At 37.4% G+C, this 26,714-nt stretch overlaps 1 long non-coding RNA gene across 1 annotated transcript; it reads right to left on the bottom strand.

Moving 5' to 3' along the window:
• Positions 1–3,622: 3,622 nt before the first annotated feature.
• Positions 3,623–4,055, bottom strand: LOC112960352. Its single transcript, XR_003251740.1, has 2 exons — positions 3,892–4,055; positions 3,623–3,669 (listed from the first exon to the last, which is right to left on the bottom strand). It is a non-coding gene; the product is annotated as an uncharacterized LOC112960352 (long non-coding RNA).
• Positions 4,056–26,714: the final 22,659 nt, after the last annotated feature.

A 26,714-nucleotide genomic window follows, 5' to 3' on the forward strand; every position in this document is an offset into this window, starting at 1 on the left:
GTTTCGAGCTGTATTTTTTATCAGATCTGTAGGATAAATGGCCTCTCTGGCTGCTATTTCTGCCAGGGAAAGAGGATACCACCACTGTTCTAGCAGCAGCCTTCACATAGGGACATGAAGTCATCTATGTGATACATTAGCAATTCTGTAAAAGATAGAGTATAGACAAAGCCAGATGAAAGTCATGGCTATTTTGTCTTCCTCCGCACAGAAAAACCTTGCCTCTCTAAACGCCCTGGGGAGACCATTTTGCCTCTTCCTAGAGCCCAGGAAGTCTAACCATGAATTACTTCATTTTTTTCACCTAGATACAAGGAAGTAGCTGAAGATATGTATCATGACTTTTCTATGGCATGGATAGTTAAAAAACTGGCTTAATAAAACTCTTAAAAAATAAAAATGTACTGTACCATGGTAAGCAAGGTAAGAAAGAAAAAAAGAACAGATGTACTCATCAGCTAGACATTATTAACTAAAAAGAGATAGGATTTATTCTAAGTTTAATATCTTTGACCTTTCAAGCTGAGCTAATCAGTATAGCCCACTTGACTCATAACTGACTTAGAAGCCTATGAAGGAAATGATCAATATACGGACAGAAACACAATATTATATGGTGTGCTGAAGGATTTATCACTCTCCTCAGTGTGTCCTTCTCAAAGACAAGTCTTCTTGTTTAAGTTATATCAAGGATTACTGGTTGATTTAAAGGAACAGGTGCTGGTTTGAGTTAAGATGCATTTGGCAAAAGTAGAATTCCATTCATTTCCATAAAATAAATCAAACCAGAGAAATATTTTGATCTGAGGTGATATTGTATATATATTTCTTTAATAAATGTAGATGTAAAGGACATTTCTACAAGGGTAAGTAGTTATATACCTGCCCTGTGAAGATGAAAATGAATCAGATCAGTTTTACCTGCCTAAACTATCTGTGGCAACATCACTACATTTGGAATCATTATTGATATAAATTCAAAATGATGTTGTGAGGAGAAAACTGGTCTTACAGTGCAAGCAGATTTTGTCTGTGAATCAGATTTGTATTTTCTTTCTTATTCTGTAACAGAATCCCTGTGTGACCATTTATCATGACTCTTACAGTGTTTTTATAACCTGTGAATAAAAAATGCTAATCTGCTTATCCTAAATATAATTAAGAATTGATAAACATAAGAAAAACAGAGACTAATGGAAYCGAGGCCATTTGAATCTATGATTAGAAGAGTCATGGTAAATGATGTCATGTTAAAACACTATATTTATCATATATATATATGTGATAATATATATATGATATCAGCTATGATATCATATGATATATATATATAATATCAGCTGAAGATAGCTGATAGCTGAAGATTCATATGTTCTTAAATAAAACAAAGATCTGTTTCTTATAAACAAATTGAGAATTCCCTAAAACCATGAATTTATTCATTTTTAACACAGATTTATGAAACAATCTCTTTCCTTTTGGTTATAAAATAATTATGCTAGTAGATCTCTTTCCTCCCATTCAATCTCATAAAAAACAGAAGATACAAAAGCGCAAAACACCTAACTTCTTTCAAATATTACTTTATGGAGACAACACATACAGAGACACTATACAACCATAAGAATGAAGAAAAGGGATATTCTTTCAGTTAAGCTAAGAATCACATTATGGCAGATCTGTGAACTCCTGGCCGCCTCGAGTTCAACAGCTAAAAGATAATATAGTCTGAATGGAAAATATGGTTCAAATTTTAGTATTTCAATGAAATTACATTTATTGAAGGTAATATGCAAAATTACTTTTGAGGGAAAACAATGTCAGCTCTAGACTCTGGCAAAAAAATACGAGCTCTCAACRAGAAAAGTCTATATATTTTACTCTCCTACTATTGTAGGAGAGATATTCACATTAAGCTACTTATCCTACAAATACTTTTTTACATATGCTAATTGCCTACTGCTTCTATGAATTAGTTATATGATTGGCAGGTTTTTTTTTTAATAAATGAGCTATACTTCCTCAGCCTGATTTGTAAAAATGGGTGTAATAGTTCTCCATTCAAAATGTACACCATTTAATTCAGGCACATACATCATGTACAACTTTTTCTCATTCTTTATCATATGTTATCATACTTACTTGTTTCCRTAACAAAAAGGCTCTAGATAAGCTGGAAAGAAATAATATTAAAAATTAGAGTAGTCAGCAATGAGTATTTTCAAAGTAATCAAACTTTTTTTACTGCATATGAATATGACAAACTGAAATTGATGTAGAGAATGATTGAAATTACTAGAATTTTAGACTTCATTTGTTAACTTGTAGAACTGAATACAGTCTTTGTGAAAGATGCCAGTTTTTAATTGCCTTAAGTGACAACCCTTTTCTAACAGGGAGTAAGTTGAGACCACCAGCTCATTTCATATGCTAAACCACAAGTAAATGACCCTATCTTTTGCTAACAGTCTTACACATTTCTATTATTAAAAAAAAAGGAAACCCTAAAACTATTAAAATTTATCAGAAGGAGTAAAAATTATATCAGAGTTCATTTCACACAAGAATGACTTGTGGCAGAAAAATTTTGGAAAACAATATATTAAAGATAAGGTTTTATTCAGAGAAAGCAATGTACAAAACCTGTATTTTTTAATTATTCTTGAGATACATATTTCTGAGATAAATATTTAGTTAAAAAATACCCATTTTCTGAGTATCTGAAAGCTTATAGTTGAAATTAACTATGAATTTTGTTCTTGCTTCCTGACTGAGGCAAAATTCTGTTCTTTTCTGCAAGACAGGAATTTTAATGACATGATCCCTCAAAACTTTTCAGCCATAATAATAAATTAACTCCTTGATATTACCTCAAAAGTACGTTTTGGTTATCAGGTAATCTTACCAAACAGTAACATTTTTCCATTAACTTGATATAAACTATTGCAGACCAAGTTCAGTACATGGGTATTTTATCCATACCGTAAAAGCCAGGTCCAGGTATATAATTCCAACAAAACTCTTAATTTCTCTCAAAAATATTTTTATTGGAGCTTCTATGATTTTAAAACCAAGCAAGCTATCTCTTTAAATCAAATTGCTATATAATATAGGGCTGATCAAAAATAGTACCTTGAAATCTAGCATTTAGCTTAGGAAAAACGAGGTGTCTCAGTCCATGCAGGGGATGCACAGCTCCTCTTCCCCAGCAAGGTCTGCAGATGTCCAAGAAGTGCCAGAGTTGCTGCTGTTCTCTCCACAGAGGCTGYCCCTGGGACCACTACCCAGCCTGGAGTTCATGAATAAGCTTCACACGAAGGCCTAGGTCCAGTCCCAGGAGAGGACAATGACTTTCTCCATGGAATCGACTTAGCTATGTTATTACACTATGTCTATCTCCCTTTATATTGAGGGTGAAATTCCCACAAATGAGGTGTACTGTGTTGTGGTCAGAATGGCCTCTAATTCCAAGATTTCCACATTCTCATGGAAAGTGTTAAATCTAAAGGTCTGATGTCTTGAACAAGTGTCTTCACCACTGGCATATTATATCTAAGGTGATGGCAATATCAAGCCTTACCTCTTCATATGAGTGAAGTCTCCATTTCCAAGTGGATGGCTGAATTGTCTCATTCAAGCAGGTGCTTGACTCAGGACTACAGATAGTTGCTGAAATACAGCAAAGAGACAGATTAATTAGCTTAAGCACTTTGCTACCTATGATGAATCTTATTTTCAAGGCATGTCCATCTGGCACTACGGAGCTCTGCTTCTGCTCTAGTCCATTTCCAAGAGATCCTTAGTCTTTAATTTGGTGTTATGGGTGATACTCTTTCAAGAAGTTGGAGCAAAAGCCCTAGTCTTGACTACCAAAGTCAATAAAAAGGTTACCCTGTTAAAGGCAGGCAATTAGCATGGCCAAGTTGAGGCTCAAATAATTTTTTCATCTCTTCAAAAATCTGTGAGGTCACAAATGAAGAAGTTTTTATAGCTCAGATGCCCAAGGCTGGGTCTGATTTAAATGAACTTTGAGCTGAAATGAAAACTATGCAGAGTTCTAATCTCAGTCGATAAAATCAAGCTTTTAATTTCTCTCTTAGATACTGAGGTGCAAACAGGGAGTCTGTGAGACTCTTATGATTGATTGTAAAWAGCCAATTGGAAAGCTAGCTCTCCAGAAAGTAAGTCTTGGAATATTAAAAAGGGAGGAATAAAGACATTGCTCAAGACTCTCAGAATAAAACCTTGGAAACATCAACCATGTGCAAATTCATTGCATTTCCAGAAGTCGTGGAGTCTAACAGCAGACAAGAGTGAGCATAACATTTCTGAGGTTATCCCTCTGTTAAACACTTCCCAGTCTTTTCTGCACTGGAAATGGAGAAAAGAAAATGAGACTTGAGCATCTGAATCTTTTCAGCATCTTTGGATAAAATAGCCGTGATGAAAGCTGATTTTCAAAGCACATAGGCTCTAGAATATAAATAGAATTTATGCATATGTGTAAAATGTAGTTAAATAGAGCAGTGCTAATTGCATTATATCTATTTTCCTGCTTAGATTGGAGTAAGCTTAAAGAGAACAAATAGATTTGGTGTGCTACMATACACAGCCTCCATTTAAATAAAATATATGGCCGTAAAACAYAGTATTTTTTTACACAAGAGAAATTGTTTTCTAAATAAAAGGATTAATAAATAAATCATTATATTGCATCAAGAGATACTTATAGGAGAAGAAACATCAAACTAGTTTTGACAAAGATATTCTGCAGGTTTCAGTTCCTAAAGCCAGGGACATGACAAACATTTTGTAAAACTTTAAAAAGAGGCCCTGTAAGTGGAGGCAGCAGCTAAAGAAGCCTTTCATGTATGACCATAGCAATTATCTTCTATATCACCAGGTTTTATAAAATGACTTGTAATATCCAGGAATGGTAACTCAGATCTTCCTGCTTTGTGCTTTTTTGGACTATCCATAAAACATGAATATTTTGAACTTAAGGCAGTAAGTGAAACCAGACGATTATTTATTAACAACATCCAGCTGGGAAGCACTTTGATGGCAGAAAGCAAACCCTTTTCAGTATACACACGGCCAGATTCTTTTCACATTAATTGAGATTGACTGCTCTTCTTTAAGGCTCCCCTGCAGCACGGCAGTAAAATGCATTTTTCATTTAACAGCGTGACATGCCAACATGTCTTTAAGCACACTTCAACAAATTCGCAACACACCGGGCCCTTCTAACCGAAGTCACGCAAGTCAGACTCAGTCCTAAAAAGACAACCTTTTGCTGTTAGGGTGTGTGAAGGATGAGGATGGAGCAAGAATGAATTCCTTGATTGGTCTGTATCATTAGGGACATTCAGAAGCCCCAAATGTGGCCTGTTGCTGGGKTTTGCGAGGTATCGCATAACTAGTGTCCTCCCAAAGGGCTGTAGGCAGACTGGGCGTGTGCTTGCAACTCATTTTTTTTCTTTCATCTTAGTTTCCAGACTGAGGAGCCATCCCTCCAACCCTCCTTTCCACTTTATGGACATGCCCTTCTCCTTGCCCAGGCAGCAGCGAGGAACTATCAGCTACCACCCTTGCTGCCCCTCTGCTCCAGATGATGGGAATGGGAGTACTGCCTGATCCTCGCTCGCCRTCTGCTGAGTCCTGAGGATCCCATCAGCCTCTTTCCTAGAGGAGCATTCTGCAAATGATGTTTGATAGTTTTAAATGCCTTCATTATCTCTTGGCAGAGGAGGCTGTATTGGGCCATATCAGGAGAGAGGCAGGGGGGCCCCGTGCCGTGCTGCGCTGCCGCTCCAGCAAAAGGAATCTGATGATCAGGGGAGAATTTCAGCTTTCTTTCAAACATAAAGCAATTAATGTTTCTAGACATATGAACTTAGGCAAAAGTTGCAAATCTTGGCATGAGTGTAGCTTGTGCATACTGCAGTCTGCAAGAATTTGCAAGTAGCCTGAAAAAGAAGTGTTTTCACCCAGCTCACTAAAATGCGCTAGTCTGACTGATGCTTTCAGTGAGCATCTCAATCCTTGACATGGCAAACAAATGCTGGTGAAAATATTGTCCCTGTGAATGTGAAGCGGACATATAGGATCCAAAATATGAGGATTGTATTCCTTATGTAGAACTGGCATGAAATACCTTTATTATCTCCCCATTTGCCAACAAGCAWTCAGACAGCAGGGATAACTGGATTCCTGAATTCCCAGCCTGGTCTTTAATTTGCGGTACTTTCTTGCAAGTATGCAAAATAAGACTCAGTAATGCCTGCTTTACAAGGAGATATTTTGTTAATTAATTCATGAGATTACAAGAGAGAAGCCAGAATCAGAGATTCACAAAGGATAGGTGGTCTGCAGTTTCAAGCATTGTATTAAAGTGAGGGAAAAGAATACGGCCGATCCAATGTAAACCTGCCAGTGGGAATAGTTACTGAATTGTAAAGGGTGACTAAAAAACTAAAAATACACACAAGGGCCTTTTTTGTTGTTGTTATTGATTTTTTTGGTTGTTTTGTGTCGGGATGGATTCCACCACCATTTTACTGATAGTGTTTTAGCTTCTACCCAGACTGGCAACTGATTCTTCCTCAATGTGAAGGACTTCGTTGTTCTTGTTGTTCTTGGATTCCATGGCTACGTTGGCAGTAGAGAATTAAGTATGCCTTGGACCATTCTCTGCTACCAAGGCCACTGAGCCCAGAGAAGCTCATCCATACTAAGTAACTCTCCTATTGCAAAACATGAGGGCCATTTCCAAGCTTTCTCCTTGGAGTCATCCCTAGTCCATTCTAACTCCTCCTGCTTTATGCCTAAAAATGTGTTGGGATGGCGCTAATTGGCCCAGGCCAACACTGCTCCAGGAATCATTGTAACAAAGTATAAGTGCAGATGAGATTACTTCTGTAAACAGAAATTTTCCTTGGTATGGTTCAATTTACTAGTATAAATATAGACTATGGGAAGTGGGTTGAATTCTTTCATTAAATGATCTTTTCATAAGAAACCTTAGGTGTCAATCAGGACAGAATTTGGCCTAATAGAGAATATTCAGTGTCAGCTGTTAACACAGTTACCTTTCTATGAGATGTATGAAAGACTTAATCAAATCCCCTTTGCAGACATGAAGTCTGGTAAATGAATACTCAGAGCAAGTGCAAGTAGGAAGGAAATCTTTCCTCCTTTCAGGCTGCACACAGCTACCAATTTCAGATCCAGAGAAAAATGTCCTTTGAATCAGTAACTTGTTAACTGACTTCATTGCCCTCGGTATTTCTGATTCCTTTGCACTCAAGACCTTGCAGGCTTATTCATCTGGTGCTGGCCTTAGAGCAATATCTGTTTCATCGGAACAATGTGCCATACATCCCATCTCATGGACTGTTTCCTCTCACCTCGTTTTTCAATGTACACCTGTGTACACCAACTCTCAGCTCTTTAGCCTTCCTGMCCGACTGTCACGGAACGAGAGGTGGCGGGGGTGAGGAGGTGAGTGACAAAATGCACTTCACTCGTATGAAAGAAATAATAACAGGATTTATTAATACGGACAATGATTTCACGAGATTCTATGGCAAGGTCGCTTATTATTCACTGCATGGAGGCTCAAGATARTACACGATTATCTTGGGATACCCTCCCGTTGGGTCACGAGGTTCAGAAAGGACCCCCTTGCTTTCCAGGCTCCTTCTGAGAGGAGTCTGGGTGCGGCTGGATCCAATCCTAGTTCCAGACCTGGTCAACGGTTTATGACTAAGGGTTTCTGTGCACAGTTACGAAGTAAAGTTAAAGAAAGAGAGCGCACTATGTTCACTCACCACGAATCTGTTGTGGAAAGGCATCTCTCAACCTTGAGGGGTAACCTTGAGAGGCGTCCCTGCTCAAGGGGAGATCCTGATGTGCAGCCTGCTGCCATGCCAGGAGAGCTCAAGGAGCTCTCGGGCTGTCYCTGTATTTATAGGATAAGATGATTGACTTATAGTCATTCTTTCATTTCAGAGGCCCATYGGCTAGTGTATTAGCCTTATCTCCCCGTCAGATGCAGCCTTCAGGACTGCTGTGTTGAGTCTGAGTGGCAGAAGAAATCAGAATGGTGGCGCCTACCAGGATTAGATAAATTGATGGTGGTTATCAACTGAACGGGGCTGCATGTAAGGTACAGGCCAGGTTGAGCTGGGAAAGGAGCATATCCGTCACACCGACCAACCCTTCTGCCCTTGCCAGGGCATTGGACAACTCTAGGAAAACACATATCCTATTCAATTAAATTAAGAACAACCTCAGCACATAGAAATCAACTACAAATGTGCAGGGTAGTAAAACAAGACAAAAAATATGCTTTTCTAATTTATGTTCTATTTTTAAAAGAAATGCACTGAACATTTGCAGTTGATTTGTCATATTATGACTGCCTTTGCTGTATATTTTTAATTTGTTTGTCTTATAGTTAATTATTGTTGCTCATTGTTGTCTCCAGCTGCTTATCCTTTTATTCAAATTCTGAGCGGACCTTGAAGACTGTCTTACTGTTTTAGATAGAGTTTATTATGATAGCTGCCATGGATATGCTCTGCTAGATGCTGCTCTGTTTCAAGGAGAGATCAAGATCTGGCAAAATGAATGAGATAATTCCTGTCTTTGTTTAAAGAGATCTAACCATCAAAGCGCATTCCTATTACAAGTACACACATTTACACATTTTTATGTTCGACCCCAATGTAATTGTATGGAGGAGTGCAGTCTTACAGTCAGATAATGAATGTAACACATGATAGAGGACTATTGTACAATGTTTTTTCTGGCATGAGTTTAGGATGACTGCACTCATTAAGAGTAAAGTCATATTATTAAAGAACACTCTTTCAAGTGAAATGGAAGAAACCAAAATAACCGATTTCATACCTAGAGAAACTGGAGTTAATTTAAAGGCTTGCAATTATGTGTATATTTATATAAAGAATATACAGGATAAATAGAGTATACATAGGAGATATACAGATATGATAGGTTATATTTATATAGAGTGCAATATAAAGTATATAAAGAAGCTTCATGGACATACTCTGTTCTACAAATAGTTGTCCCAACATGCTATATTTCGCTAGTACCCTGTCCCTGACCATGACTTCCTTGCATTTCACATGTGACCAATTGTCTTGGCACAAATGGAAGGTTTCAAAATATCTGGAATCAGATTAGCTTTTTAATGCTGTAATACTTTTATCACCACTGTTTGTAACCCATTGCATTCGCAACTGACTGGAGAACTTAACCCAATACATGATGAAAACTGTAACATTCATTCATAAAAGTAACAACCTGAGGGGTCAGAAACGAGGAGAGTAGACAAAAATGTGTGTTGAGAACTGATATTGAGGCAGCAAATGATTGAAGAAATGMCAGAAAAGGCTGAAAGGCTATATTGACACTGTTTTACAGAGCAGACGTCCAAAAATAAGCCAAGCCATRCTTTATGCATCCAGTTTGCCAGCAAGACAACATCTGTCATCCATCTGCCCATCCATCCACACTTCATGACATTTCAGACCCTGCTAGGAAGGAGCCCAGCCAAGTTATCTGCCAGATGTTGACTCACAACATCATGGGATATTTCACAGAAGATTGGGGAAACCAGCATGGCCACCTGCAGATTTGGATGCACAAGGGCCTCTACTAACAGTGAGTTCCAGAGCATGAAGTCTGTCCAAAGCAGCTGCCTGAAAACAACTGGGCCAAAACACAGGCTTGAGATGGTACTTTAAAACAATATAGGTGAACCTTTAGGAAGCAGCTAATATAGTATCATAAACACTGTACTTAAGTAATTCTCAGGCCAAAAAAAGTGAATAGGAAATTTGCCCAGAGCAAACAGCATCCCACATAGTTTGTTGCATGCACCCATCAAAGAATCCTTAGGAACGTGAAAACCAGAAGCTGAAAAAGCAGAACCTTCTAAGAAATCTAAGAACTTATTCGCTATATCCAGCCATTAAAGACTCATTGAAGTAGATTACACTCAAAATTTAGGAACTGATTGAAAAGATTGATATTTACATTATGTTTGTATGAGGAATATTTGTGATTTTACTTTTATGTCTTTATCTCAATGTTCACTGTTTTCCATGAAGAAGCTGCTTTTCAGTACCTTATTTTACACTCAGAAATGAGTATCTTACTCATTTTTATATTGAGGTTTGCAAAGCTGTACATTCTTCAGGGTATATACTCACTATCTGGTGTTTTATGCTGAGATCACAAAGTAATGAAGTCCAGAGATCTGTAAAAATCTCTACTGATTTCATCAAAGCTACAATAGCCCTCCTACATAAAACTGATTAGTAGCTTGGCCCCTCATCCTTCCTTGACCTCTAGTACCTTTRGAAATGAAAAATATTTGCTATAAGCCATCTTCAGTTATGTTCCTTGGGGGGAAAGCTGCTCAGCCATGCCTTAGGAATGGGAGGAAACAAAAACAAAAACTTACTGTAAAGCTGAATAAACAATCCTTACTCRAGGATGCCTTTCCTTCTCAGTTATTCCTACTGGAAAGTGATTCTACCTGTCTTCTAGGATCAGAGATGGCCTAAAGGAGAATTTAAAAGCAATTTATTTCTCATAAAGGCTTAACAGCAAGCAGTACACCTTTAGGTTTGACTTGTTATAGTGATAATAGAGCTATTTTTCTTCTGTATTCCAAGAGATACATGATGGGCTGACAGCCAGCTACCCCGTCTCAAATTTCCTGGGCATGAAACAAATATGAGTCATTCATGACAAAATGGCTCCTAAGTCAATTTTCTGAAACCTGGTTTCCAGAACCCAGGGTCCTGAATATCCCTATGTCAGCCTGAAAAGCTAGAGTCCACCATCTGACAGTTTTAGTGGCATAGTTTATTTTCTTCCATGTATTTCATTATATACATCTACTTTCAGCTGCAAGATTCAGTCAGTTACTTGTATTATTTGGTGGGTAATAATATCCCGCTTGCTTTAACAGGTGTCAAGAAAATACATGGAAACATGGAGCAGTTGAATAGGTTCCGCAAAACACTGAAAATCCCAAGAGAAGAAAGACAAGAAATGTTTTTGCAAGGTTGAAAAGCGTAAAAAAATAAATCTGAATAGGGAAAAAAACACAGCACAGTCATCTTTGCTCAACAGCCACTTTACGAGTGCACAACTGGGCCTTTCTGGAGCGGCGCCTGAGCTCCCTTTCCTCCGGGAGTTGTGAGGACACAGCTGAAGCTGAGCTCTTGGGGCTCAGCTCCCAGGTGGCTTGAAGCTAACCATGGAAATGGCTGACCCATAAAATCTCTTTGTTCATCAAATGAAATACAGCCTTGCTTTAGCTTACTTCTAAATTTAGGACATTTAATCTAAATCTTTCTTATATTACCAGGAACTCTTATTTGTTTGTACTTTCCCATTATTGGAGATAGGAAAAATATATATTTTTTTTAAATGTCAGTGAAGCCTCTTCACTATTTCTGACGTCTTATTAATCATGGGAAAAGAACATCACACAGATTCACAAGACTATCTTTTTTCCATGCAGGACTATCATAAGATATTATATGATAGCTTTGCCCTCATCCATGAATTTAAATTTGTCTTCCTACCATTATATTTCAATACCAAAACCWTTATATTTCAAACCTAAAGATTAGGTTTTCTGTATTTTCCTGAAGTAACACCTTCAAGAACAATACTTCTTATATCTGATATATGAGGGACAACTCAATCATTTCATATGCTGTACTTCTTTTCTAGGTATACATTGTTGTATGACTATAGAATCCTCAGACAGTGAAAGCAGAAACTTAGGAGATCTGGTCCTAAGAAAGCACTRTGGAAAAGTAGAATCATAGGACATTAGAAGGGATGTCTGGAAGTCTTCTGGTCCAATATCTTGCTCAAAGCAGAACCAACTTCAAAGTTAGAGTAAGTTGTTCAAGACTGTGCACTGTTGAGTTTTGCGTATCTCCAAAGATGGAGGAGATTCCACAGCCCTGCGGACAACCTGTTCCCATTTTCCAACAAGATTTTCAGGGACACACAGGAATTTGATATTAATTCAGATGCAGCATTCTCAGATTTCTGCTAATAGGAAGAAAGATTCTTCTGTTGGAAGAACCAGTGAAACCTTTGKCTCAGAAAGATCATGGGAATTAAGTCAATGGGAAAATTTTGTCTAATTGCAACTGGACCAGGATCTTACTTGCCAATGATCTTTAYTACAAGCTTAAATACCTCACTTTTCTCCATACCAGGAGGTATGAAGGGAAGAACTAGATGATAGGGCTAAAATATAAACCAAAACTTGATGGAACAGAAGTAAATAATCATTTCAGAAAAAAAAAATATCTATTATTGTCAGGAGCTAAGCTAACGAATAACTAGTATGGCCCATGAAGAAGTACCTTGGGAATATAACACCTGTACGGGCACATAACTCTATTTCTATTAAGTCCATAGAAATGTGGTTTTGTAGATTCCTCTGAAAATCTGACGTTCATGACACATAGAGAGAAATTCTAGATGAGTCGGGCATCTGGTCCAACCATAGTCTGCTCTGGTATGGCAATTTCATGAGCTGCATTTTCTACAAAGATCTACAACTCCTTGCTCCATTGAAGATCAGAATAATTAATMCATGAATTGGAGTGGAAGGATAGGTTTTATTTATTTTTAAAGAATCAAAATAGTAGTGCGTGTAGTGGCTAAAAGATTTACAGAGCCAAACATCAATAACCCAAATATGATAGGGTTAAATTTTGGTAAGGAACAAGAATAAGAAATGAAAGAGAAAACAAAAATACATATRTTTGCTACCAGTGATGTACTGTGGCTAAATGAGGCTAAACATACATTTTAAAAGAGAATAAGGAAGTGGAACTTCCTTAACTTAACCAACGATAATGTCAGTCTCTGCCACTGGCAACAACAACTCTTTGGCTGAAATAGAAACTCGTTCAGGAAAGCCTTRTGGCCTGATTTATGCAGGAAGTCAGACTTAAAGATCAGAATGGTCATTTCTGCTCATTTCCAATCTGTGAATGTATGTTAGTAAGCACAGTTACACTATCTAGTAAGGTTTGTAGGAAACTAGAGAAACAACTAACTCCAATGAATTAAATAAAATCCCAAACCAGCCACCAGGTTCCTCCAAGAGAGAAAATGCTTTAGCATAGGAGAGACACATATGACTGGAAACTACAGAAGAAAACTAGTGGTTCTTAGCTCTCTAGAGGTTTGTTTTGGTTTCTCTCTACTCCTGCTCTAGAAAAGGCAGATCAAGTGCATCGGTACAGAGCAATTCTCCCACATCTTCAATACTTGTTTCAGWGGGTACACCATCAGCTATAGTACGATCCTAGTTGTTTGGCTTGGTTTAATCATTAAGTTTTACATGGTTTAAATCTACCAGTTGGAAAGTGCATTTAAAATGCAGAAATAAGGGAAACCTTATTCCCCCTGAGCTGGGAGAATAGACTGAATGGAGTGYCCTGTCTTTGGCAAGTTTTGTTAGGTGGATTAAGCCCTTTCCAGTAYTGATTTAATCTAAAAAGTTATTGGAACTATCCTGTAGTGGGTGGGAAGGGAGGAGTCTGGACTTTTCTTATTTCTCGAAATGATGTTGTGGTTAGAGCTTGAACACAATATGACAACTCTGAGCTTCACAAACCTGAGTGCTTTCAAGAGAGAAGACCAACAGAATAATGCAACTGAAATGAAGCAGAAAATAAAATATAAAATTTGTTTTCTGGAGTTTTTGATGCTGTAACCCTGATTTGTGGCTTCTAAAAATTGACATCTTCTGGGCAATAGCTATTAAATGATGCCATATAAATTCCTTTATATCCTTAGCAAATCCCTTAGCCAAAAGGGTCCTGCTCCATTTTCCATCCTTCCAGAAAAGGAAGATTCACAGAGTTTTAAGAATGTTATTTCCAGGATATTTCAAATTAAAAACCAATGCAAAAAGAGATGCATTCCAATCCTAATGGATTGGAATCCTAATCCTAACTGAAAATCAAGCAACTGCTCCAGATCCAAGGCATAGCAATAAAGTATAAAGCTCTATGATCTGCACACCATTTCCCTTTCATATCTTTAATCCCCAGCTCATATAATAGTCAAGTTTGCTTCTGGAGAAATAGGATCCTGGCAAAGTGATCTGTGTCACTTCACCTACCACGTGAGATGAGAAAATTGTTGCCYTCTGTGTTGACCAGTGTCAATGGGTGCTCAGAAGACAGCCTGATCAAATCTCCTGCTCAGATGGGACATAAACATTAATCCAGATTGCTTTGTAAAGTGTGATTCAGTTACAAACAACATTTTAACTTTGGTACCAGAGAGCTGGAGTCAGTCAGACATTAGGAGACAAAAGATTATTCACCTTACCCATAGCCTCTGYGCAGGATTTGCCCAGGGGTACATGTGGCCGTCACAACATATATGATTCAAGAATATGTTACATCTATCAATGTTAATGAGAACCTGAGGCTACCTTAGTACTCCATGTAATTCAACACCTATTCTTTGACACAGCTGTTTTAACAATTTTTATAAGAATTATGTGTCATTGAAGACAAATATCTACATAATATTTTTTAAAGAAGACTGAAGAGTAATAAAAAGTGTCTTAAAAAAGCACTAGAAAGATAAGCTATTTCAAAGTAATGTTGCTTGTGTCTAATTAGTAAAAAATTTCAGAAAACCTGCTGTATACAATGGACTTGTGAATATTGCAATATAAAAAAGTTGATTCTTGTTCAGACCAGCACTGTTTAGTCCCAATGGTAGTAGAGRTGAGGTCCCCAGCAGTATTCTAGTTTGTAGACTGATGTCAAACTGAAGGGCTAGGAACCATTCCAAGACACTCCTGAATGTTTTTCCTCCAGCAGCAGGAAAATCAAGATGAGGCAGGAAAGAGGATAAAATGTGCAGACATGGGCAATGCTGTTTTGTTTTTGTAGGAATGCTTATTTTGCCTTTTCCTCCCAAATATAAACCTTTAAAGCATTTCAAGAATTTGACTATATTTAAATATAAGTGGATGAGCCAGATGCCTGAAGGAAAATGTTAAGCATTTAAATCTGTTTTATATCCTATGCTCTAAGACTCATTCTTCTGTCATAGCTCTTGCAAGGTACACTAAAAGGAAAAGATAACTAACCATAGTCAAGTAACACATTTCAAAGTTCTCAAAACCTGAACATCAGAGACATTGAAGCATAACAGCAACCGTATTTTTAAGCACAACAAATTCTCTTAGCCTATAAAAGATATCAGTATGCCACAAAGGAAATCAACAGGCAATTTACAAGCACGAAAGGACGAATGTCACAATGAAAATCATTATCTTCAAATGTGGATTTATTTTTTCATTATTAAGTGAAGAAGGAATTAATTTTATGTATAGCAGGGTTTTTCTACCAGTGATTTTAGGGTTAAAAGTGAAATGAGGTTCATAGTACAAGGACATAGAGGTAGATTTTCTGGCCTGATGTCTGAAGAAGGACATGTTTGCCCAAAAGTTCATCTAGTTCTTCCAGTTCTATCTCTTGAACTAATTAAAGATATTACCAGTCCCTTCAAACTTTGTGTTGCAGGCTTTAAATGTGATTTAAGTGTCATAAATTGGAAAGTATAGCCTGGTCTATTCAAAAAGTTAATCTAGATTACAGTAGGAAGTATAAAATGGGTGGAATAGTTACCCATATCAAAATTAGGCAAACTCATTGCATATAGCAGCATCCGCCCAGGAAAATAATAGAACTCAATTAACCAAGAACAATTATTTAAGAATAAATTGCCACATATATGTGTTCTATATCATGATCTTAGAGGTGATGGAAATGTTTCTAGAATTTTAATGAAATAAAATCTTTTTGGATTGATTTTATGTACCATATGATTGTGATATTAAAAACAAGCAAACAAACAAAGAAATAAACAAAGGTATGTTCTCAATGACAGCATCTGTGTTTGATGAAATTTGATGAAATCTTCATACTTGGAACACTAACAMACTGTGGTTTGTCAGGTTAGTTTATATGTGTTAATATTTACATTTTCTTAGTTCAAATATTTTTACATTTCAGAGACAAAGTTTTGATATTTGCATTTTAGAATGGAGTTTTTTGTTGTTGTTGTTGTTATTGCCACAAGTTTCCTGGTTATACTGAGCTGGATCTTATTTGTAGCAACTCTGCTATGCTACAAAAAAAATGGCAAATAAGCATGGCTATTTAATCCTCATTTTGATGGCAAATACATTTCTTTTTTATTAGAAAGTGGGACACCAACTGGTTGCAGTGGTGGCCCTTTTTCATGAAAAGCAAGCGCATTTCTACAGCAAAATGCAGAAAAGTTTTTTTTGTACATCCCATTACGTCCCGTAGTATTTTTTTTTCCCCTATGAATAGTTCTATCTAGTTGGTCTTTAGTAGGCAACAACTGTGAAGGAATCTTGGTAAACAAGGTGATTTATCTTGAGCTGCCAAGCTTCTGAATTAATCACTTTTAGGAAGAGGACCAAAAAAGATGTGCAAAGCTGTGTTTATTCACAACTTCCAAAGACCACATTGTGAAATGAAGAGGACAACYAAGTCATGCCTAAAAAGACAGCTGTATGATGCAAGCAAGCAAGGCAGTTGGCTAGTTCTGGCAAGAAGGGAATTTAATAAAATCACTATTTAGTAAAATAGTRGGGTTTTAACCATCTTTTTGGGGGTGGAAAGGAGATTGGTTTTCTTTTTTTACATCTCCCCTCCTTTCTACTSATTGCCTTCTCTGTGTTGGAGACACAGGATAATGTCTCCTCTAACATAATGGGGATATTCAGTTGTCCTAAGCTAGAGCTTAGGACCAGAGGGAAATCAACTTTGCTACCTATGAATAGCATAACTCAGATTTTTACTATATTGACAAAAATCAGCTTGCTAATGCAATGAGAGAAACTATAGCTTCTACTTTGGTCTTTAAATTAGAAAAGAACATGAGGAGAAAGCTCTTCTAAATAAATAGGAAAAAAAATTCACTTTCCCTAATTGAATCTTCATCTGTTTTTTGGAGACAATTATCACACTAATAGCTAAAATGCCAAGTTTGACTCTTCTCAGGAAATACTGCAGCGAATAGCATCATATTGTGTGGACTTTCTTAGTAAAAATATCTTTATGTTATCATCAGTGTTTATTGTCGTAAAACAATGGTAGAAACTCTTATATTGTCAAAATGGATACTGCCAAGTCTTCAGACTGAACTTGAACATTTTTATAATAAACTTTATATAATAAATATAAAGGAAAATAAAAGAATTCTTGTATCTCCATATGAACTCTAACCCTTACCATCCCAAGGCAGCAGTTTCAACTTCTTCAGGCTTCTGCAGGCAGATGCGCCAATTTTCTCAGAATCACTTGCTAATTTGAGCTCAGGATCCATTCATGCTTCTGACTGACAGCAAAGAGCCTGAATAAACACTGAAGATGTCTGCCTGACACCTTCATGAATATATGCTTTTAGGGGATCAATTTCACCTTATCTGGGATCTTATTTTTAAAGTCTTAGGCTCATTTCACAATTGTTGCCCTATAATTGATAAACTCATCCTTGAGCATGCACTTAATTTTGAGTGAGTCCTACCATTCATTGACCACAAATGAAATAAATACAGGGGTTGTTGACTTCCTCTAATTGGAAATGTACTGTAAGATTGTTTTAAATAAATATATATATGTATATACATTATATATCTATATTACTACTTAGCTTGTCAGCCTTACAACTTTTGTACCATGAACTTCAAGTGCTGAACTACATTAAAGGCAATAGAAGGGTCATTTCTGTGTCAAGTCTAACCAGAGGAGTTAATCCATGAGGCAGAGGGAGTGAATGGTATCCTTGATAAGCAAAAATGTTAGCTTAAACATACTTCCAAATTCCAAAGTGCTATAATTCAATTGTCTTGCATAAATTTCTCAAGAATTGCATCATATACATCCATATAGACATGACTGTAGTTTTTCTGTGGATATAAATGAGGATTAAATTCAGTGGGATTTGAACTAGATCAAAAATGAGTGTTTTTCAAATCACATCTTATTGGTTTTAATCTTTTTCCTTCTTTTTTTTTAACTTTGTAAAAATGAGCAAGGCGTCATTTTTAGAATCACAGTATACACTACAAAACTTAAGGGAGAAGGCTTTTGGTTTTGAATTTAAGTCCTGGAGCAGGCTTGGAGAAAGAAAAACTCCAACTTAAATCTAAATAAAATGCTGAAACTCATAAGGCCATATTAGCCTATAAAAATTGAACCACTTTCTTTTTCAGATTTATTATCCCCCAGAGGATCTGATGACGATAGTCAGGGCTTCCACTTTCCTGTGATGTGCCTTTGCCCAGCTGGTTATCTCACATCACATCTCACCTAATGAAAACTGTCACAAAAAGATGACATAGATACAAGTTTGCAATAAATCTGATAGTTAGCTGACAAAAACGGGAGAAAAAGCTAAAAGACTGCATGCTATGGGGAAGCAAACACTAGTAGCAGTTTGCACTCAGATCACTTAAGGTTTATAATGCTGCTTTTATTTTTGAAAGAAAGGGGAAGGGAAGAGTTGTGCCACAGCCAGGATCTTACATGYTCCCAAACAAATACTGATATTTTTTGCTGAAGAATTTGGGACCTCATGTAGCGCATTTTGTATTTGTGTGATTCGCATCAGATGACAAATTTTCAGTACTGTCAAATCTGTAACTCTATGAAGTCTTTTGTTTGTTTGTTTTGTAGATTTGCTATCACAAGTCTCTTGTACTATGTTTCATTTTGAAAGGTTTAGAGGATTCAGATTCTTAAATAAGTAAAATTCTTTGCATTTAATGGAAAAGTGTGAGAATCTCATAAGGGCAAAGAGCCTTCAGACTACATCAGACACTGAATATCTAAGACTTCCACTCCTTTAAATTGTTTAGAAATCACAAAATCCCTGCAATCTTGGCTTAAATCACTGTATTTCCATTAGCCCTTGTTCCAAATTAAATTAAGCATAGAAAACATGAGATTCTAGTTACCATTTTAAATGTTTTAGGAAGCTTGAGAAGTTAAAATTGAGACTGATTCTTAAATTCTTTAATACTATTGTTTTCATTAAGCATAGGAAGCATAAATACAACAGAAAATTGTGAATTAAGCATAGGAAGCATAAATACAACAGAAAATTGTGAATGTGTGTTTAGTGAAGGTCAGACATTTACTATCAAGAATATCTTACATTTTCCACCATATTTAGTCTGTATGTGTTTATCCTTGAGTACCTATGTATCTGCAGAGTGTTCTCACATATCTAAAAATACATGGTGTTGCAAGTGGTTTTATTACACGGAAATTTGGCTTACAGCAAACTCCTTATATAGACAAGGTTCACTGCTAATTCATTACAATTTMTGTAAATATGGATCAAGAACAAACTGTCTTATGATACACATCTTATGATTATCAATTAAAATTTGGATATTGTAAAGATGCCCTGAGCAGCTGGAGGATGACTGGGACAGAAAGATCTGTGTATCTCACCTCCAAAATCACCAGTTGGATGGCAAGAATTGTTTTATAAAAAGACTTTTGGGGGGGAATTTTTAGACCTTATTGCTCTGATTCCTTGCTTTGACCCTGTTCCTCCTTGTTTGGTGTTTAGTTTGGGGGTCTTTACATCCTGATTTCTAGTATCTTTACCCTTACCACTTTTCCCATCTCCTAGGGTGCAGCTGTGTGTTCTTGGTCTCCCATGATGCTATACGCAATTGAATTATTTTTAATATTCTATAGGATGAGATTTGGAGCAGTGGTCCTTTCTGGGTGAACTTTCCTCTCCTTCATATGAAATTTATCTTACAGATCAAGTGTTCACCTTGCTGGCCTCAATACAGACRTAAACCATGTAATCCATTTCAAAAACCAGGATGGATATTTATTGTATTAAAGGTGTTTTGTAAAGATTCTTTTCTAGATACATTGGTGTTTTGTGTTTTTTTCCACTAGCATTTTGAAATTGCAGCTATGTTTTTGCCTTGATTCAAATATTTCTACTTTCTCAAATTCAAGAGAAAATACCTTTTTTGGTCAGCATTAGCAATTTTGATGGCACCATGGGTGTCCACTGAACAAGCACATGCTGCTCTTAAAACAACAGTCTGTCTTATAAAACATCTGAGTAATCCATAATATCTGTAAGTACTTCTCCTAGGACATAATTTAACCAGTAAGTCTCCACAAGTAGAAGAAACATGAAACTTTTGTGAATGCAACATAAAGATTTAATGAAAGCTAMTGACTGGATCTACTGTCCTTTTTGATTCCATGGATGCAATGCAATTATAAATATAATTGTGAAATGAAGAAATCACCTGCCGTACAGCACACTTGGCCTTTTGGAGGCTCTTGCAAGAGCAAACCAAAACCAGTGCTTTTGTTAGACCCATGACTCACCAGCGTTGAGCTGAAGCTTAGGCCCTGGCCATGCAGACCTTATCTGGTCTGTTGGCTCTGAGTGATTACTGAACAATGCAACCAGTAAATCTGCTCCTTAGGAAGCCTTTCCGGAGAGGAATGTAGGTTTTTACCCTTAGAAAGTCAAGTTAGCAGAGCCTGTCAAATAAACAAATCTGCCTGCAGCCTCRTGGTGCCAGCACTGCATTAAATGTTAGACATAACAACATTCTTCCACTAGACAGTGAAATTCCCAAACCCTCACCAGCATGAGACAGAACTGGCCTGATTTTTCTCTGCACTCCCACTGAGCTTGAGCTGTGAGAGGTGAGGGGAATTAGGGTTGCCGAGCTCCAAATACGTCAGAGCAGCCAGCACCCCACAATGCTTCGGAAGGAGACAGAGCACAAACCCATCATGCAGCTGCTGGTACCCACAAGACACTCTGTCCTTGATGCTCCATTTTTGCATGTCCCTGCCAGCCACCTCGCTACCCTCCAGAGCTGGGTTAGCAGCCATGTGTCCACCCAAGTGAGCACTAACCCCAGAAATCTCTGGTCACTCAGCCATGCCTGGGCCTGATTCACAGATAAATGAAGTGAGTGGAAGGATTTTAATTAATCTTGGTGGATGACAGCCCTACCCTGCAATGGAATAACTTGATATTGTAGACTGAAACTTACAAAGCTTCATCTTACCTATTACTTTCTATCTTGCAGCAATAATGTTTTCCACTGTGAGCTCCTCAGGACACAGTCTGTACATTCCTCCCTGTCCGAGCACCACTGAGCTCACTGTCGGTATTTAGCACATGATACATTGTTTTAAGGCGCTTAGAAGTGATCAGTAGAATAATTTCTAAGAATAGGCATACTTAGACAAATGGTTTGCTCTTCAGTGGCATAAAAATTGCTTATTTAATCTGTCAGCACTCGGCATCTTTGTCACAGTTCTTTTGAAAAAGCAAAGAATACAGCAATTTTCAAGTTCTGTTTTCATCTGAGCATCATCCGAAAGCATTAGGCAAATTCCAGCTTGGCTGGAAAATGTGTCACCTACATGAAGAAGAGGAATTAGTGGATAGCGCCTTGATGAGAACTGTTCCTCAGCTCTTCCCATGACCTCCCATTTTAGGAAGACACAGGTTTCCCTGTGTGCTCATCTGCTCTTTTCCCTCTTCCATTCCAGCAGTGACGGAGCCAGCTGAACGCCCCGCTCACAAATGTCAACAAGCTAATGAGCCTGTTGCTGGCTCGGAAGAGCAAGCAGAGCCTCAGCTGCACGCAGACACCCAGCCCTGGTCTCCATAACCGGGTGCTCAGTCAGGCAGTCATGCGCAGCAACTTGCCCAGCTGTTGCTGTGGAAGTGAGATGTCTCCCAAATCACCAGCCCCTTTTGCTCCCTGCAGCTCTCCAGCTGACCTTCTTTGCTAATCTTTTGCCTGAGGTTATTGTTTCAAGTTCTGGAATGAGAGGCGGGATGGTCAGGCCCTGTTTCTTCATTACTCTCTGTTTTTTTTGTACTTTGAGCACTGCACGAAGCGCAGGAGGGACCTGCTGCGTTCCCATGCTTTGTGTCCCCCGGTACTTTTCTTTGCCCTCTCTCTCAGCGAAGTGTCTCGTTGTGCAGAAGGAGGAGCTGAAGGAAAACAACTGGATTGTTTTCAAAACATTAAATGAACTATTTTTCTTTTTTTTGCCCTCTTGTTCAAACCAGAGTTAAAAACATCTCTTGTCAAACAGTACTTTTCCAGCCAAAGACCCTGCCATGCAGACATACCTAACTTCAGTTTCAGAAATAATATTAGGGTGATGCTTGTAGTGAAGCTCAGGATTTTCATGTTACTCACTCTCTCAGTGCTGCTGAGGTGAGAGTAGTCCAGACTTTAACAACCGAGTTCTTCAATCTTCTCCATCTGTCACCTGCCTGAGACTTTCCTCAGTGAAATATCAACTTCCTGGCCTGACAGTCCCACTTCTCACTCTTGATATTTCCCATTTACATATTGAACACAAGTGTCTCAGCAAACTCATTGGGCCACTGCAGTTGGTTCTCCACTGCCTCTTTGGGTAATCTTCTTCATTAAGGCATAGAGTCAATTTCCAGAACCCAGCATATTCATGCTCATGCTACATCCCATCCATCCCTCCATTTATCTGTAATTCTCCTGCCAGGCAACATGGCAGTGGGTTTAAATTTTCAATCAACTTGGCTGTCAACAAGTGATAGGCCATGTGTCTGTGTTGCTATTTGGAAATTTAAAAATGTGAGGTAGAGAACAGATAATAACAGATAATAATAATGTTTTATTATTTTGACTTTTTTTCTAAGTTTAGGTGTTTTATTTACAATAACTGCAAATAAATACATGCAATCACGTCTCATTTTCAGTGTCTGCCATTTAAAATATAATATAACTTGGAAAAAATCTTTTAATATGTACAATCCATGATAGTGTCCTTTGGAAAGAATACCTTAGAGTAGCAAAACTATTTTGTTTAACTATTTTTTTTAAGTTATTTTACTTAGGACTACTATATACACCTCTTTTTCCAACTAAAAACAAAACAAACCCACAAAGCTATGCATGCTTGGTCCAAAAGAACATTTTTTCTATATGTTAATATGAGCTTTTTGCTCAAGCTTGCCCGTATTTTCAGCATATACAACAAGRCTTAACAACTTTCTCAATGTCACTGTCCATTGAAGTCAGCAGAAAATATCTCTGAACCTTTTTAGATATTTCTTTCCCTGAATGACCTTCATATTTTTTTCTAAACATATTTTTCTCCAGTACCTTTCCAATTACTASATGTGCCTTTAATAATTTCCCACTTGATAATATACCATGGAAATATACTGACTTTTTAATCAGGTTGGCACAAACATAATCTAGATTTGTCCTTAGCTTCACTGACCTTCTATAAAATGGTCAATAGGTTTGCACCTACAAAACTTAGCCAGCTTCACATGAAATTTGAAATTACATGCTGCCAGAAGAATATTCTTCATAAACTTATATTTTAGCTGGATAACCTTTCTTTCTTGACAAATTTTGACTTTGCTGAGAGTTGTTTTTCAAATTCACAGTACTCCCTCTCACAGTTCAAAAAGAAAAAAAAAATCTTAGCATCTTGACACATTTTTTCTGCATCACACCCATGGATCAGCCACTATCAGCCTTAATTTTTTAATGTATCATATTACCTACAAATTTCAATGTTACGTGATGGGAGTTTTGTACTCCAGATCTTTCTGTAATACAATTTCTCCGTTATCTTAAAACTGTAGAAACATCCAGGTATGAGAAGCAAATGCTATCAGAAGTAAACAATCTTTCGACTGTATACATCTTGTTTATGAGCAAGTTTAACTGTCTGTCCAGTCATCTTAAATGTTCTCCAGAGTTTCAGCTGTGTTTTGTTTTATTTTGGGGAGGGAGGCTGCTGATTTTCAACAAGTCAGTGTATAGCTGCTATGTTTATAACGCAAACCTCAAAAATGTAACCTACTGTCTGCCTGAATTTACAGAGAACTTAAAACAASAAGTCAAAGGGTAAAAGGTTTTTATTTGTTTCTACCTATATGAACTCTGATGCCAGTGAGAACACTTTAAATGTCAACAGTTCTACTCTTCATCAAAGCATGTAAGAAACACAGGAATAGTTCATACAGAAAGAGCTATTTACTGTGTTTGAATGACCCGTCCTTTTAGTAGATCTTCAATCATGCAATAATTAACCATTGCCAAGTAGAGCTGCTAAAGTGATATAACTGATATTTTCTCTGAACAGTTGAAGACTAAAGACACTTGGTTAGCAAGTTCTGTTTTTTCCTCCAATCTTTCTCCACTCACGCACATATTTTTAAGTATCCAGAACTGAGCACAAGTTTGTATTTAGTTTCCTCATTATGCCTGTAAAGACTTGACATTTTTCTGCAACTGGAGGAGAGTTTTTTCTATTTGAAGAAAGTTTGCCAATAGAGGTTTCTATATGAACAGTTTTCCATTGGTATTTTTCACCACTACATTGTATATGAGATTGATTAAAGGCGCTGAAGTTTTATTAGCAAATTTTGCATATGGAGTCTTGCCAAAATAAGTACTTGTAAAAACTTTTAAGTTACCTACATTACTGAAAATTAAGCACAATTTGCTACTTACTGAAAAGTTTAAAAAACTTCTGCAATCAGTACAATTCAGCTGTATTTAGTATATGATTCAACTACAGATACTTCACTTTCCAGTCCTCTTGCTACAGACATAGCTTGTGATCACTTGGGCATATAAGCAAGAAATGGGAACATAAGCACCTCTGTGATTACAAACTTAATAGTGACAATTCTACCAAAACGCAAGCAGCCTGTATGGCAATGCTAACAGCGATGGGAGAAGACTTCTCCAAGCCTAAGAAACACTAAATACCTCAGGAAAAATGGAGCATTGCACCTCCAGAAATTGCCAAGCAAGTACTCAGGTAATGCATCCATGTGGAAAGTAAACCCCATAGTTTAATTAAACCTTTGCAAAACTGCAAAAGTTTTGTGCCAGCAGAAGTCTTGGAACAAGGAATATAATTGTATTTTAGTTCTGAGCAGTCACATGTGCAACATACACATTTATAGGTGCCCCATCAATAAAGAAAAAAAAAACATTCCTCCCAGCAGGTCACAGAGAGGCTTTTGATGGCTGCTGCTCATTTGTTGTGCCCAGTTATGGGTAAATGTGATACCTCACAGACTGCTTTTATGGAAAAAGGTGGGGAAGTCTGGTGAACATTTTAAATATATTGTTATTAAAGTTAACTTTGCAGCAGAAGCAGATCTGTTTTTTTTTTTCTGACAGTGGCTGCGTGCCAGATTAATGATTACTGTAAATGTATCAGTTAAATAGTCCAGTGACAGGCCCATATGTGCTCTATAAAGAAACTAGTAAAGCTTCTGATCAAAACCAGAATGATTGACTCAAAATTTCAGGAACCCAGAATGAGAGACCTAAAATACACTTAAGTAGACTGCCTAGTACCTCCCTCTGTATCACATAGGTCCTGTAAACCTATTTAACATCTGTCTCCAGGTGCAAGAGCAGACATCCACCTCTACAGACCTGATGGCAACATCCTCAGCTGCTACAGGGTGACTCCAAGGGAGACATACTCTGAAGCTGTGTCCTTTTCCACGTGATGACACTGCACAGGAGGAATGGAATTCTCCTCACAGTGGAGAGTGTCCTGAGCATGTAAAGCTTTTGTCAGTCAGACCCCTCTCTGCACTGTCATTCAGTAAAAAAGCAGGTTCTCATGGTAAGTACTTAAGACTCACTCAGTCTGTGTGTGTATCTTAACTCCCATTGTTTTACCTTAAACAGAAACTAGAGGATTTACAAAGATGCCTTTGCTATACATCCTGAGTCAACTTTAAGTTCAGTCTTTGAAGTGGAATAGGAGATAACATTACCTGAAAATATTTTGGTATGGGTATCAGAGTTAATTAGTTTACCTCATGTCATCATCTTCAAGAGCTTCAATGTGTTACTAATTTTCAGCCACAAAGCGTGGCCTTTTTAAGCCATCAGCTGATGAAAGAGCTTGTGCATGCTGCTTTTGTTCAAAGGCAGACCTGGCTTTCACATGCTTGAGGCCATTTGTAATGCAGCATTTATTTTCCTGACTTTCTCACTCTGCTTTTGAAATTACAGTGATCACTTAAAGGTGAATACCCTCTCCTTTATGCTGTGAAAGCTGATGATCTGTGTTTTGTCTTAGCACAGACAGAAAAATAATAGAGAATGATTCCATATATTCTTTAGCATTACTGTATACATGGACTTTAATCCAAAAAAAGCTGCAATAGCAAACAAATCATTGTAAGACATAGATTTTTCACAAATTGATCCAAAGGGGATGACTATCCCAGGGCATGTTTGCAGAAACATTTAGGTTGGATGCTGACCACTCACCTTCCAAAGGTCAGAGCCATCAAAGATATTCTTCTCATATATCTTAACCTGAAGCTTGCCAGCTATCCAGAGGGTATTTGTATTGGCTTGGGAAGCTCTTTCATGAATTAATCTTCTCCACTTTTTTCTAGATTGAAGGCAGTAAACACAGAGTGCAGAAGGACCATAAGCCAGGAAGGGGTCACCATGGGATTGTTATTAGTGGGCCTCCTCTGCTCAAAGACTACAGTGCAAGGGT

The sequence above is a fragment of the Nothoprocta perdicaria genome, unplaced genomic scaffold, assembly GCF_003342845.1.
Source record: "Nothoprocta perdicaria isolate Ctin4 unplaced genomic scaffold, notPer1 scaffold_123, whole genome shotgun sequence".
NCBI lineage: Eukaryota > Metazoa > Chordata > Aves > Tinamiformes > Tinamidae > Nothoprocta > Nothoprocta perdicaria.